The sequence below is a fragment of the Sorex fumeus genome, unplaced genomic scaffold (assembly GCF_029834395.1).
Source record: "Sorex fumeus unplaced genomic scaffold, SorFum_2.1 ptg000003l, whole genome shotgun sequence".
Classification (NCBI taxonomy): domain Eukaryota; kingdom Metazoa; phylum Chordata; class Mammalia; order Eulipotyphla; family Soricidae; genus Sorex; species Sorex fumeus.
Genome location: NW_026606060.1, coordinates 45620227 through 45632738, shown reverse-complemented (window position 1 = coordinate 45632738; position 12512 = coordinate 45620227). Strand labels below are relative to the sequence as shown.

The window sequence follows — 12512 nt, the reverse complement described above, 5'->3', positions numbered from 1 at the left end:
CTGCAGTCCAACCTTTCCACACTCATGGTTGAAGTCAGCCAGCATTTGTGCTGCTTGGCTAATGTTTGGTGTTATTAGAACGATGTCATCAGCAAAGTGGAGGTGGTGTAGTTGCTGACTGTCTATTTTCACTCTCATTCTTTCCCATTCCAGTCATCGCATTACATTCTCGAGGGTGGCACTGAAGAATTTTGGTGAAATGGTATCACCCTGCCGAACCCCTCTCTTGACATGGATGATCACTTCTTTGTAGAATGGTGAGATCCTGGTAATGAATCCATAATACAGCTCAAGGATGATCCTGATGTATTGATTTTGAACTCCCTGTTTGGCTAGGGCTTTGATGACCTTGAATTCCAGACTCAATGAATCCGGGAACAGATCCCGCTCCCACCAACCTCCAGCAACCAAGGGATTAAAAGCAGTAGCCCCACCCTACCTGCCCTGTCTGCTTCCATCAACCACTGGCAACCCAGGGATTACAAACAGAAGACCCACCCTACTGATAGCAGATAAATACCTCACCAGCAGACCTCTACTACCTCCACTACCCAGCTGCTGCCATGCTCCAGGACGGTCTCTGGACTGCACAACCACTTTGCAGCCACACAACAAATCATAAGACACTTAGTACCCATCTTCCAGGATTGCCACACCATAATTGATAGGGTTCAAATATGGTTTGAACCATGGGAACACCTGCAAGGGCGATTACATGCCGCCCTAAAAACCTCTATCCCTCTCGAAGAGCCTGGCAAGCTACCAAGAGTATCCTGCATGCACGGCAGAGCCTGGCAAGTTGGCATATTCAATATGCAATGGATCTCAGTCCCCTGAACCTGAAAGAGCCACCAATACGGCAGCATTAAGAAGGATGAGGAAGGAGAGGCTGATAAAATCTCAAGGCCAAACTAGGCTGCCAAGATGAAGAAGGACAAAAATGAATGTCTGTACTTTCAATGCACGTATGCTGGCATTAGATGTATTCATTGAGGGCCTGATGGTACAAGTGCAACAGATCAAGTATGACGTCATTGGTCTGACCGAGATGAGAGGAATCAACCACATCACACCATTTTCGACACTGGAGAAGAAATGTTCCTTGGAAAATGCGACAAAAGAGGCATTGGTGGTGTCGGTGTCCTTGTCAACATGAACTTAGCCATGAGCATTGATTCATTTGAATGCCTAACAGCCCGAATCAGACAATTACACTTGAATAGATGTGGCTCACTGCTGGCAGTTTCTATCTTTATTATCTACACACCAACATCCAACTATGATGAAGGAGAAACTGAGAAGTTCTACATGGAGCTGGAGAAGTTCTACAAAGAAGACCACACCTTCTACAAGATCATTGTCTGTGATTTTAATGCTAAGATAGGTCCGAGAAGAGCAGCCGAAGATCTCCACATTGAGACCTATGGCCTAGAATGGAACGAACAGGGTGAGAGATTATCTGAGATCATCATGTCGACCAAGACCATCTATGGTAATTCACAGTTCCAAAAGGCCGAATCTAAACGTTGGACATGAGAGTCTCCCAGTGGACGGTTCCACAGTGAAATTGACCACATCATATTCAATCGATAGTTTTGCCTGACTGATGTCGCTGTTGTTTCAAAATTCCAAAAAGGATCAGACCACTGTCTCCTTTGTGCAAAATTCTACTTCACAGAGCAGGGAGAAAGGGCTGCAAAGTTTAAGAAGAGAACTCTTTGAACGACCACCAACTTGGGAGCTCTTTGGCACTATTTTGGCAAGAGGGGAAGATGCCGTCATTGACAACATTGATGAGGAATATGACTGACTGGTTCAGCACCTCCATGATTGTGCGAGGAATGCCAAGAAAGAGATAACCACAAAAAATGCTTGTCTTCAAAAATCGTGGAGCTTATTTGTAAACGTGCTTGGCGCAAGCCTCAGGAAACTGCAAGCGAATGTCCAAACTCACAAAGCAGTGCAGAGAAGTGATAAAGGAAGACCTGAAAGAGAGAAGAGCAGCAGTGCTGGAAGATGTGACAGAAGCCTGGAAGGGCATTCACAGCGCCACCTGTCCTTCTCCAACTACAAGACCAAGATGACTGCCCTCCGACATCCTGATCTATTACATCTTCCAGAAGGGCAATGGAGAAGACTATCCATAACTTCTACTTGGATCTCTTTGATAGCCAAGTCCACCTGCCCACATACCAAATTCCACAGGATGGATATGTCGTTCCCAATGTTCTCCCTTCCGAAATCTGACACACCATTTTGTCGGTAAAGAAGTGAACAGCACCTGGCCCAGATAAGGTCAGACTGAACACCTAAAGAACTTGCCATCAGTTCTCATCAATACACTGACTCGCCTCTTCACATGCTACCTGCCTGAATGCAAGTTTCCGTCCCAATGGAAAATCAGCAGGACTGTAGTACTGTACAAAAGGGAGACATCCACGACATTGGCAACTATCACCCAATCTGCCTGTCATCTGTCATCTACAAGCTGTTCACTCGAGTCATCCTGAATAGGATTGGCAGAATACTAGATGAAGGACAATCATATGAGCAAGCTAGGTTTTGAAAAGGTTTCTGTATGATTGACCATATCCACAGGATAACCAATTTCATTGAGATTTCTCGGGAGTTCAAGATGCTGCTCTGTCTAACGTTCATTGAATTAAAGAAGGCCTTTGATTATGTTGAGACAGAAGTGGTCATTGAAGCCCTAGCCAAACAGGGCATTCAAACATATATATGTATATATATTTTTTATTTATTTATTTATGTATTTTTTGATCTTTTGGGTCACGCCCGACAATGCACAGGGGTTACTCCTTGCTCATGCACTCAGGAATTACTGCTGGCGGTGCTCAGGGACCATATGGGATGCTGGAAATCGAACCCTGGTTGGTCACATGAAAGGCAAATGCCCTACCCGCTGTGCTCTCACTCCAGCCCCACATGTATATATTCTTATTCAGTCTTCCCAGAGTGTTAATTTGATTTCCTTTGATCTTTACAATGACTGGACTTTGATTCTATTAATCATCTTAATTTTATTCTTTGTTTCTATTACTTGAATTTTGTCCTTTATTCTACCTTTTTTCTCAGATGTACTATTTTCTTTTATTTTAATGAATCACTGTGAGATACAGTTACAGACTTACAAACTTTCATGATTGCATTTCAGTCAAACAGTATTTGGGTACCCATCCTTCCACCAGTCCCCATTCTCCACCACCAATGTTCCCAGTATCCTTCCGTGGGAATACTGGGAACCCCTTCCCACTCCTTGCCTCTGTGGCAGGCACATTCCCTCCTACTCTCTCTGTCTTTTGGGTGTTATGGTTTGCAATGCAGGTATCAAGTGGCAATTATGTTTGGTCCATAGTCTACTTTCAGCAAGCATCTACTATTCTGAGCAATCCCTCCAACCATCATTTACTTAGTGCTTCCTTCTCCATCCCAGCTACATTTTTCCCCAGCGTCTGAGATCAGCTTCCAAGCCGTGGGGCTATCCTCCTGACTATTATCTCTACTGTCCTTAGGTCTCATATTATGTTACTTTATATTCCACAAATGAGCGCAGTCATTCTATGTCTGTCCCTCTCTTTCTGATTCATTTCACTTAGTATGATACTGTCTATGTTGACCTACTTATATACAAATTTCATGATTTCATTGTTTCTAATCATCAGGGAGATGCAGATCAAAATAACAATGAGATATCATCTCATACCACAGAGATAGGCATACATCCAAAAGTCCCCAAACAATTGGTATTGGCATAAATGCAAGGAAAAAGGAACTCTCCTTCACTGCTGCTGAAGGAGAGTGAAGCCGACTGGTCCAGTCTTTTGAAAACAATATGGAACTTTCTCAAAAAACTAGAAATTGAGCTCCCATTTGACCCAGCAATACCACTTCTGGAAATACATCCTGGAGATGCAAAAAAGTACAGTGGAAATGACATATGCTCTTGTATGTTTATGGAAGCACTATTTACAATAGCCAGAATCTGGAAAAAATCCGATTGCCCGAGAACAGACGACTGGTTAAAGAAACTTTGGTATAACTACACTATGGAATACTGTTTTCTTATAAAATTAAAAAAATTAGATACTGGGTACACATTTTTATTTTCCTTTTCATCTAAAACATGCACTTAAGACCATAATTGCTCCTACATACAAAGTATATGCGCAAACATACAGAATGGCAGAGGCCACCAGGATCACCGCTAGCCATGCTAGGGGCACATTGTGTGGGGGATTCAGCCCAGGACCTCACAGGAGCTGGGGATGTGTTCTAACACTCGAGTGGAATTTCCGTGCCCTGTGCCTTGCACTGTCTTCCTAGAGCATTGGATAGAAACTATTTTCTTGATATAATGTTAGGGTTTTGGAGGCAGTATAAGAATTTTCTTTCACAGTGAGCAGTTAGGACTATGGCTTGAAGGGCTGATGTGTCTGGTAGCACATTTGGCGAGTCCAGCATGGGAATGAGTCCTTGATTCAGGCAAAGCGGTGGGACCTTGAAGATAGGGATCCAGGAAAACAGTAAGCCCGTGAGCACTTGAGTAGCTGACTGGTGTGAGTGTCTGGAAGGAGAGTCCTAGTGGTCAGCCTGAATTTATGTCTAGTAGAAGAACTCATAGAAAAGACTGAGGTGGGAGGAGGAACCCCTGAGTGACCAAGTTGGCAGGGCCCAGTGAGCTGAAGGGTGTGGTTGTGCCGATGCTGCTCTCAACCACAGTAGAGTCCATAGAGCCTGGGGAGAAGAGGCCACCACTACCCTGAGACCCAACAGGAAACAAGAGCAGAGAGAGCAAATCAGCACAGCCACAAACCCCAGCAACTAGATACAGTTTGGGGAAACAGAACGCCAGAACAGAGAGGAAAGGCAAAGCAATGGCATTAAATGGTGAGTTGCCAAGGTGAGCTCCCAGAGGGAGGCTTCTCGGAGAGACTTGTAATTGAAATTTTCTCAGAGAAAGAGGGCAGAGGAACCTCCATCACTCCTGTGGGCTAAGGGTTCTGCTACTCCACATCCCCAGAGCCTGGGGAGAGTCTAGTAGTCATAGACTCCCCAGCCCGTGAGATCAAGGACAGCCCCAAGACTGCTAAAGAGCAAAAGAGCAGATGTCACTCATGTTTGATTCCTCCCTCATGACTGGTCTCCTCCTTTGCCTGCCTTGACTCCTGGGTTCAGACTCCTGAGTTGGATCAGGTGCTCTACAATTAGTAAAGGGAGGGGAGAACCCATGAACTGATGATCTGGTCCCAATGATCTGCCCTGATCCTTAACCCTGATGGATCTGGGACTCTGCAGAGAGCCTCCCATGTGGTGCTGGAGGTCACCAGAAACATGCCTAACAGTTCTCAGGACCTACCAAGGCTATACCTGACAGTGCTGGCAAAGATACACTAATAGCAATAGAAGATGAGATTTTGTGTTTGCCAGACAGGCATTTCCGTTGAGCTATCTCCCCAGCCTAGAAACTCCGCTTCTCACTTGTCAGAGCATCTTTATCCATTTTGTCAGGGTAATTCCCCAGGAAATCTTTTATTCTTCATTTTTCTGGGACGGCAATGCTAGCTACTTCCCTGCAGATTTTTGGCTGTGTTCTCCTCCAGAAGTATGACTTACTCTTCAGGGAAAGCCTCACTTTTGCTTAAAGTCATGTTCAGAGATTCTCCTTCTCTTTTCCTTAGGGGGAACCAGAAACAAGTTGAATGAGAGGAATTTAGCTTGCCTTTTTAGACAGGCCAAAGTATTGTTTATTTGTTTCCTTAAAGATCTTTTGCTTCTTTCGGGGTTATATTCACAATCCAGTTGGGCATTCAGTTGGAGTCTTTTAGATAAATTAAACAGTGATAATTAACAAATTCTTGGGCCTCCTGGGAGCAGTTGTAGCTGGTTATTTCCAAGTTATCACTGCAATAGTTTTAACTCTCAGGGAATCTTATGCAGTTTATTTCTTGCACCTTGGGAGTAGCAGAATTAATCCCCCAGAGAATTTTGGTGCCCTGTTTAGATGAGTAAAACTAATAAATAAAGATGAGGTACACCAATTGGCTACTTATAATTCAAGTTTTCCTAGATTTCCCATGAACTTATGGTAGAAGAGAAAAAAAAGCTCAGACAATAGTGAATGGAGAAGTTAAACCTTTCTCTATAGATAGAACACATGTGAAATAGAAGGAAAATGAAATTGTTAAAATAATTGAGGTCCAATTTACATCATAGAGAAAGTGAACAAAAAAAGGGCAATGATGAAAAAGAGAACAGGGAAAGATAAAGAATAAGGGACATGAAACACTGGGGCTGACATTTTTAAAAAAAATTTTATTGAATCACCGTGAGATAGTTACAGCTTTTGTGTTTGGATTACAATCACACAATGATCAAACACCCGTCCCTCCACCAGTGCACATTCCCCAACACCAATATCCCCAGTATACTTCCCTACCCCCCTTGTCCCACCCTCCCCCTTTCTCCATGGCAGGCAATATTTCCCATAATCTCTCTCTACTTTTGGACATTATGGTTTGCAATACAGACAACTGAGAGGTTATGATTTTTGGTTCTTTATCTACTTTCAGCACACATCTCCCATCCCGACTGGTTCCTCAAGCCATCATTTTCTTAGTGATCCCTTCTCTATTCCAGCTGCCTCCCCTTTGCTCATGAGGCAGGTTTCCCAGCTAAAGCAATCCTTGGGAAAAAAGATGGGTGGCATCACCCTCCCCAACTTCAAACTGTACTACAAAGTAGTAGTAATTAAAACAACATGGTACTGGGCTAGAAACAGATCTGCAGACCAATAGAACAGAGTTGAGTATTCTGTCACAGACCCCCAAATATACGACCACTTAATCTTTGACAAAGGAGCAAGAAATGTGAAGTGGAACAAGAAAAGCCTTTTCAACAAGTGGTGCTGGGAAAACTGGATAGCTATCTGTAAAAAAATGAACACTGACCCCTGTCTAATGCCAGGCACAAAAGTCAAATGAAAGTAGATTAAAGACCTCAATATGAGACATAAATCCATGAGGTACATAGAGGAAAATGTAGGCAGAACTCTCCATGACATCAAAGCTAGAAGCGTCTTTAATGATGGGTTTGACTCTTAAAGAGATGCAGGATGATGAAACAGATTGAGTTCACATGGAAAGGGTGTGGATTAGGAAGAGTCAACCATGTTTAGATAACCAGTACTTTGAGTTTCTAATACAGAGATTACAAGTTAACGTCAGACTCAAATTTATATATGATTAGAAAAACCCAGAGTTTTAACAGCTAGCAAGAATCAAAAGAGAGAAATCTTTTTTTTATGTTGTCCAAATTTTAATTTCTCATTTCAATTTTTTTATCTGAACTCTATTTCCTGTGGAGTTTCTGCTCATTATTTAAAAATTTTAAACTTAAAGGAGGGTATGCTAAGTTCACACTAGTTTTCTTCGGTGATTGTGATTTCACCTCCTATCCAGTATTAGAAATTCAGTATTTTCTTTTTTTAAAGGTTTTTATTTTATTATTATTAGTGAAACACCATGAGGTACAGCTGTAGATTTACAATTTTTTGTGCTTGGGTTTATATTATACAATGATCAAATACCATCCCTCCACCAGTGCCCATTTTCCACCACCATGGATAATATCCCTCCCACCCCCATCCCTCCCATCCCACCCTGCCTCTGTGGGAGGGCGATCCCTTGTGTTCTCTCTCTCCTTTTGGGTATTGTGGTCTGCAAAAGAGGCTTTAAGTGGCAAACATGTTCAGTCCATAGTCTACTTTCAACATGGATCTCACTTCCTGGGAGGATCCTCCAAACATCCTTTATTTGGTGCTCCTTTCTCTATCTGAGCTGCCCTTTCCCCTAGAATGCCCGGCTGGCCTCTAAGCTATGGAGTAATCCTCCTGGTGCTGATCTCAGCTATTCTTGGGTATTAATCTCATATTTTGTTACTTTATATCCCCCAGATGAATGCAATCTTTCTATGTCTATCCCAAAGGAGAGAAATCTTGGCTGTGGTCTTGTTCAAATTCCTGTTCCATGGCAAGCAAGCAGATGGAATCCTGCACTGTTTGGTCTTATGGTATGGAGGAACTCTTCCCCTTCTGGAAACTCTAGGGAAGCATCATCCTATATCAAGGTTCAGTCCTCATTAAATATGAAGTATATGCTGGAGTCAGGCATCTGTTCAGAAGTGTCCATTTAGATCTATGGTTTCACCACTGGTAGGGTCCCATTAAATGGAAGACCTGTTTTTCTTCAGAACCAAAGAACATAAGAGGAAGGAAAGGTTCCCTTGAGTTGGAGGAGGGGCCCACACTCTCTCCTCCTCACTCCCACTCCTTTCACTGGATTTTAAGCAAAAATATGAAATGAAGGACTGGCTCTTCAGCTATTTGTTCATTACCTGACAGCATCCGTATCTACTGAAGTCCTTTTTTTTTGATGCCAGGAAAAAATAATGTCTCATTCATACAAAGCATACAATTTACTGTTTACCCACATGCCCATGCCCACTGATGTAGATGATGTTTGAAGTCTTGACATGCAGTCAATTGTCTGCAGTCAGTAAAGCCAGCTAAACCCCTTCCCCCTTGCAGTCTGGAGTACAGAATCTGTATATAGCAGCTTTCTTTGGAGTGTCTGCAGCATGTTGCTCATAGGTGTTGTCCTAAAGGACCTTGGAGATTGCCCTTTCCCACTCATGTTTATATCTTCCCTTATGCTGTTTTCATGCTAATACACAAGACAGGAGTCCAGGTATCTTTGGGAAGCCTCAGCATTCAGTGGCCAGGATCCACAAGGGCCAAGTCACCAAGCTTCTGCACAAGGCTAAGTTCAAAGTAATCTCCAATTCCAAGTTTAAATTATCTCCAAGAACTGGACCTTTGTCAAGTTTAACATGGATGAGTTCAAAGGCATGATAGATGAAAAACAATTTATCTTTGATGGCAGTGGAGTCAAATACATTCTTAGTCATGACCCTCTGTACAAATGTGTTCTGCACTACTACAAGTTTCAGAGCTGCCTCTTCTTAGCCTTACTCAAATATATCTTACTTCCTATCAAAATTAAATAATAAAATAAAGGCAGTGTAGAGGCTCACTCTTTGGGTAACTGCAGTTTTTTCTCTGACAATCTTTAAACTTATTTGAATGATAACTACCCCCATGATAGAGGGCTACCTGCTTTACTAAAAATCTACTGCTTTACATGTTAATCTAAATAATAGTTCATGCAACATCTAGATTGGTGTTTGACGAAACATTTGGTCACTATGTCCTAGTGTTATTGACACATAAAATTAGCTGTTACACAGAATGGGAGACTAACACCCAAGAATAGAAAAGTACCAGGAGGATTGCTCCACTTTCTCACATGCTGAGAGAAAAGGCAGCTCAGATAGAGATGGGACCACCAAATACAGGATACTTGGAGGGCCCAGTCGGGATGGAGATGTGGGCTGAAAGTAGACTATAGACTGAATGATGGTCACTCAATACCTCTATTGCAAACCACAGCACCCAAAAGAAGAGAGAGAGAGAGCAAAAGGGAATGCCCTGCCACAGAGGAGGGGTAGGGTGGGGGGGATGGGGTGGTGGTGGTGGGAGGGATACTGGGATCATTGGTGGTGAAGAATGGGCACTGGTGAAGGGATGGTACTCGATCATTGTATGACTGAAACATAAGAACAAAAGTTTGTAAGTCTGTAACTGTAACTCAAGGTGATTCATAAAAAAATAGAAATAAATAAATAACTAAAAAATTAGCTGTTACAGTAAGGAAGGAAAAATGTTTCTTTACATGTCCCTTCCCCTCCCCCAATCAGAAGCTGAATAAATCTTACCTCTTAGCAGCTAAGTAGATGTAACACTGTTGTTCCGTTGTTCATCAATTTGCTTGAGTGGGCACCAGTAACATCTCCATTGTGAGACTTGTTGTTACTGTTTTTGGCATATCAAATATGCCAGGGGAGCTTGCCAGGCTTTGCCGTGTGGGCGGGATACTCTCGGTAGCTTTCCAGGCTATCCTAGAGGGAGGGAGGAATCGAACGAACGTGGGTCGACTGTGTGTAAGTAGATGTGAGTGGATTAAAAAATAGAGCAATGGTGATGGGTCATGACTGCCCTAGTGGGTGCTAGTGCTTGAGGAGCACTGGTGGCTTCAGTAAAGGAGAGAGACCAGAAGCCAGAGTTGCCTGGGAACCATATATTAGCCATGAGGAAGGAGAGACTGTCTGACATATACTTTCACCATGCTATGTAGGGTGTGGGGCATGGCATAAAAGTATGGATGGTGAGGGTGGTAGCTGGGCAGAATTAGAGTTTCAGAAGGAAAACATGGCGGGAGTCTTTGAGATAGTGATTTAGGCTTTCATTTTCTCCCTGGTGGTCCTAGCCCCAGAGATACAGGATTTATGCAGATCAGGAGATTTCTGTAAGACTTCTTTAAAGTACTATAATTAAAAGGTTGGGGAAATATCAATGGGCAATGCATTATTGCCACTCCAGCACCTTAGTTTCCTCACTGGACAGTGATACACTGAAGCAGAATTCTGAGGAATAACAATGGGATCAACTGATTTTGTTGTTAAGTAGCTTCTGAGAGCATTTCGAAGTCTCAAAAATGCCACCAAGGAAAAACTCTTCTAATCCCCTTCTCCCCTTTCCAACCTCCCCTCTCTGTTGGCTGCAGAAATAGATTAACATTTGTTATACATCCATTGTAAGCAGTGAAGCAAGCAATCGGCATTTTATCTTTGGTATTTGATTGAAGGTAGAGCCATTTTTCATTTATTTTTTTTTGCCTGAAGGGAAAGGGGAGGCAGATAAAAAGAAGAAAAGGCATTTGCTGTGATGTACTTCTCCTGTATATAAAAGTTGTAATCTAATGTAGGACTCTAGCTATTTTCAATTCAATGAATATTCCTCCATTATCTGACAAAACACTCAGTGCTGGTATATGGTTACCTGATATGATGGGGATTTTTGCAGTGGTAATAAAGTATGTTAAACATCCTCCAACGTCCTTATAAAATTCTCCTTGCTCTCTATTTTTTAATCCAATAATAGGGATGGGCATTTGCTATTTTAGAATACACTTTGAAAAATACTTGGGTTACAAGTAAACAATTAAGAGAGACAGCAATTAATTTATTGCATGTTAAAAATGTTGACACAAATTTTATTTATTCTGATACTGAAGGCAATCAATAACAAATGCATTATGCTCAGGATGATATTAGAATAGAAATTTATACACAATAACCTCTCTCTCGACAATTCATGTGTATGGATATAAATGAATATTAGATGTATTAAAATGATGAAATAATACCTTATATTTATTTAGAACCTTTTGTTTTGTAAGTACAATCATACACATGTTCATCTAGGGTATTTTTTTCCAATTGAGCAATTCTTTCAACCTCTGGGTTTTCATAGATGGAGAAAGCTCAATCTACCCTGAGGATAAAATTGCAGATCATGGAAATGAGACAGAAAATGAAAATCAAAGCATTAACTACCCAAAGTTTTAAAGTTTTATTTTTCTCCAGATCATTTAGTAAAGAATGTCAAGAAAATATTTTCCTTTAATAGTTTTCCTTGTACCTTTAAAAAAATATTAGTTGGTGACTCGGGGAAGAGGGTAGGGTGAGAACATTGATCAGGATTTCTCACAGCATAGTGATTAGAGGAGTTTGTGGTAGTGGTGGTGGAGTAAAAAGCAATTTAAGTAGAACTAGATTCTAAGGACAAGTGTCAGGCCAAGTAAGAGAAATGGAAGAGAAACTTCTAAAGATATAGAAAGATTACCACAGGTGTACAGAGTGATAGAAAATTAGCAACCAAATACTTGTGTTTTCTTTCATCTTTAGGCCAAAATAAAAGTTGCCAAGATGGTGAAAGGAAGGTGAACACACGTAGCATTAAAATCATGTGAATTGACAACATGACACTCGCCATAACCATGCCGCCAGACCCCAAGCCAGTCATTTGGGATGCCTGGAGGGGGGCAGGTGAGGCCCCTCCCCGCCGCAAGGGACCCAGCCCTAGCAGTCAAAAAGTTCCAGAACTCAACTCTGCCTTGCTCGTGGCAGCTCTCCACATGCTCAAGTGGAGCTTCATCTTTGAGTGAATCTATTCCTGGACCGCGTGGCTGTGAGTGAGGCTGTGAGACACATCATACCACACACCCTACCCCTACTCCAAGAGTACCACATCACATTTGATGACACTCAAAGTAGAAGGCATCCCATCTTAGAGGGAAATGTTTTTTTACAGATATATATATATATATATGTGTGTGTGTGTGTGTATATATTTGTGTATATATATACTTGTATGTATATATATATATATATATGTACACCCAAATTTCAACCTTTAACAAGTGATCTCTTATAGAATGGCTTAATGGCCCTTCAGTGAAATACAACAATCGTCACACTCTTTCCTCTAAGGAAATTTTTTGGTAGCATTTTCAGCGGTTTTTCATAACAAACAA

General features: G+C 41.8%; 1 non-coding gene across 1 annotated transcript; it reads left to right on the top strand.

The window, feature by feature from the left end:
• Positions 1–8564: 8564 nt before the first annotated feature.
• LOC130029263 (small nucleolar RNA SNORA70) lies at positions 8565–8698 on the top strand. The gene has a single exon (XR_008793300.1). It is a non-coding gene; the product is annotated as a small nucleolar RNA SNORA70 (small nucleolar RNA).
• The last annotated feature ends 3814 nt before the right edge of the window (positions 8699–12512 follow it).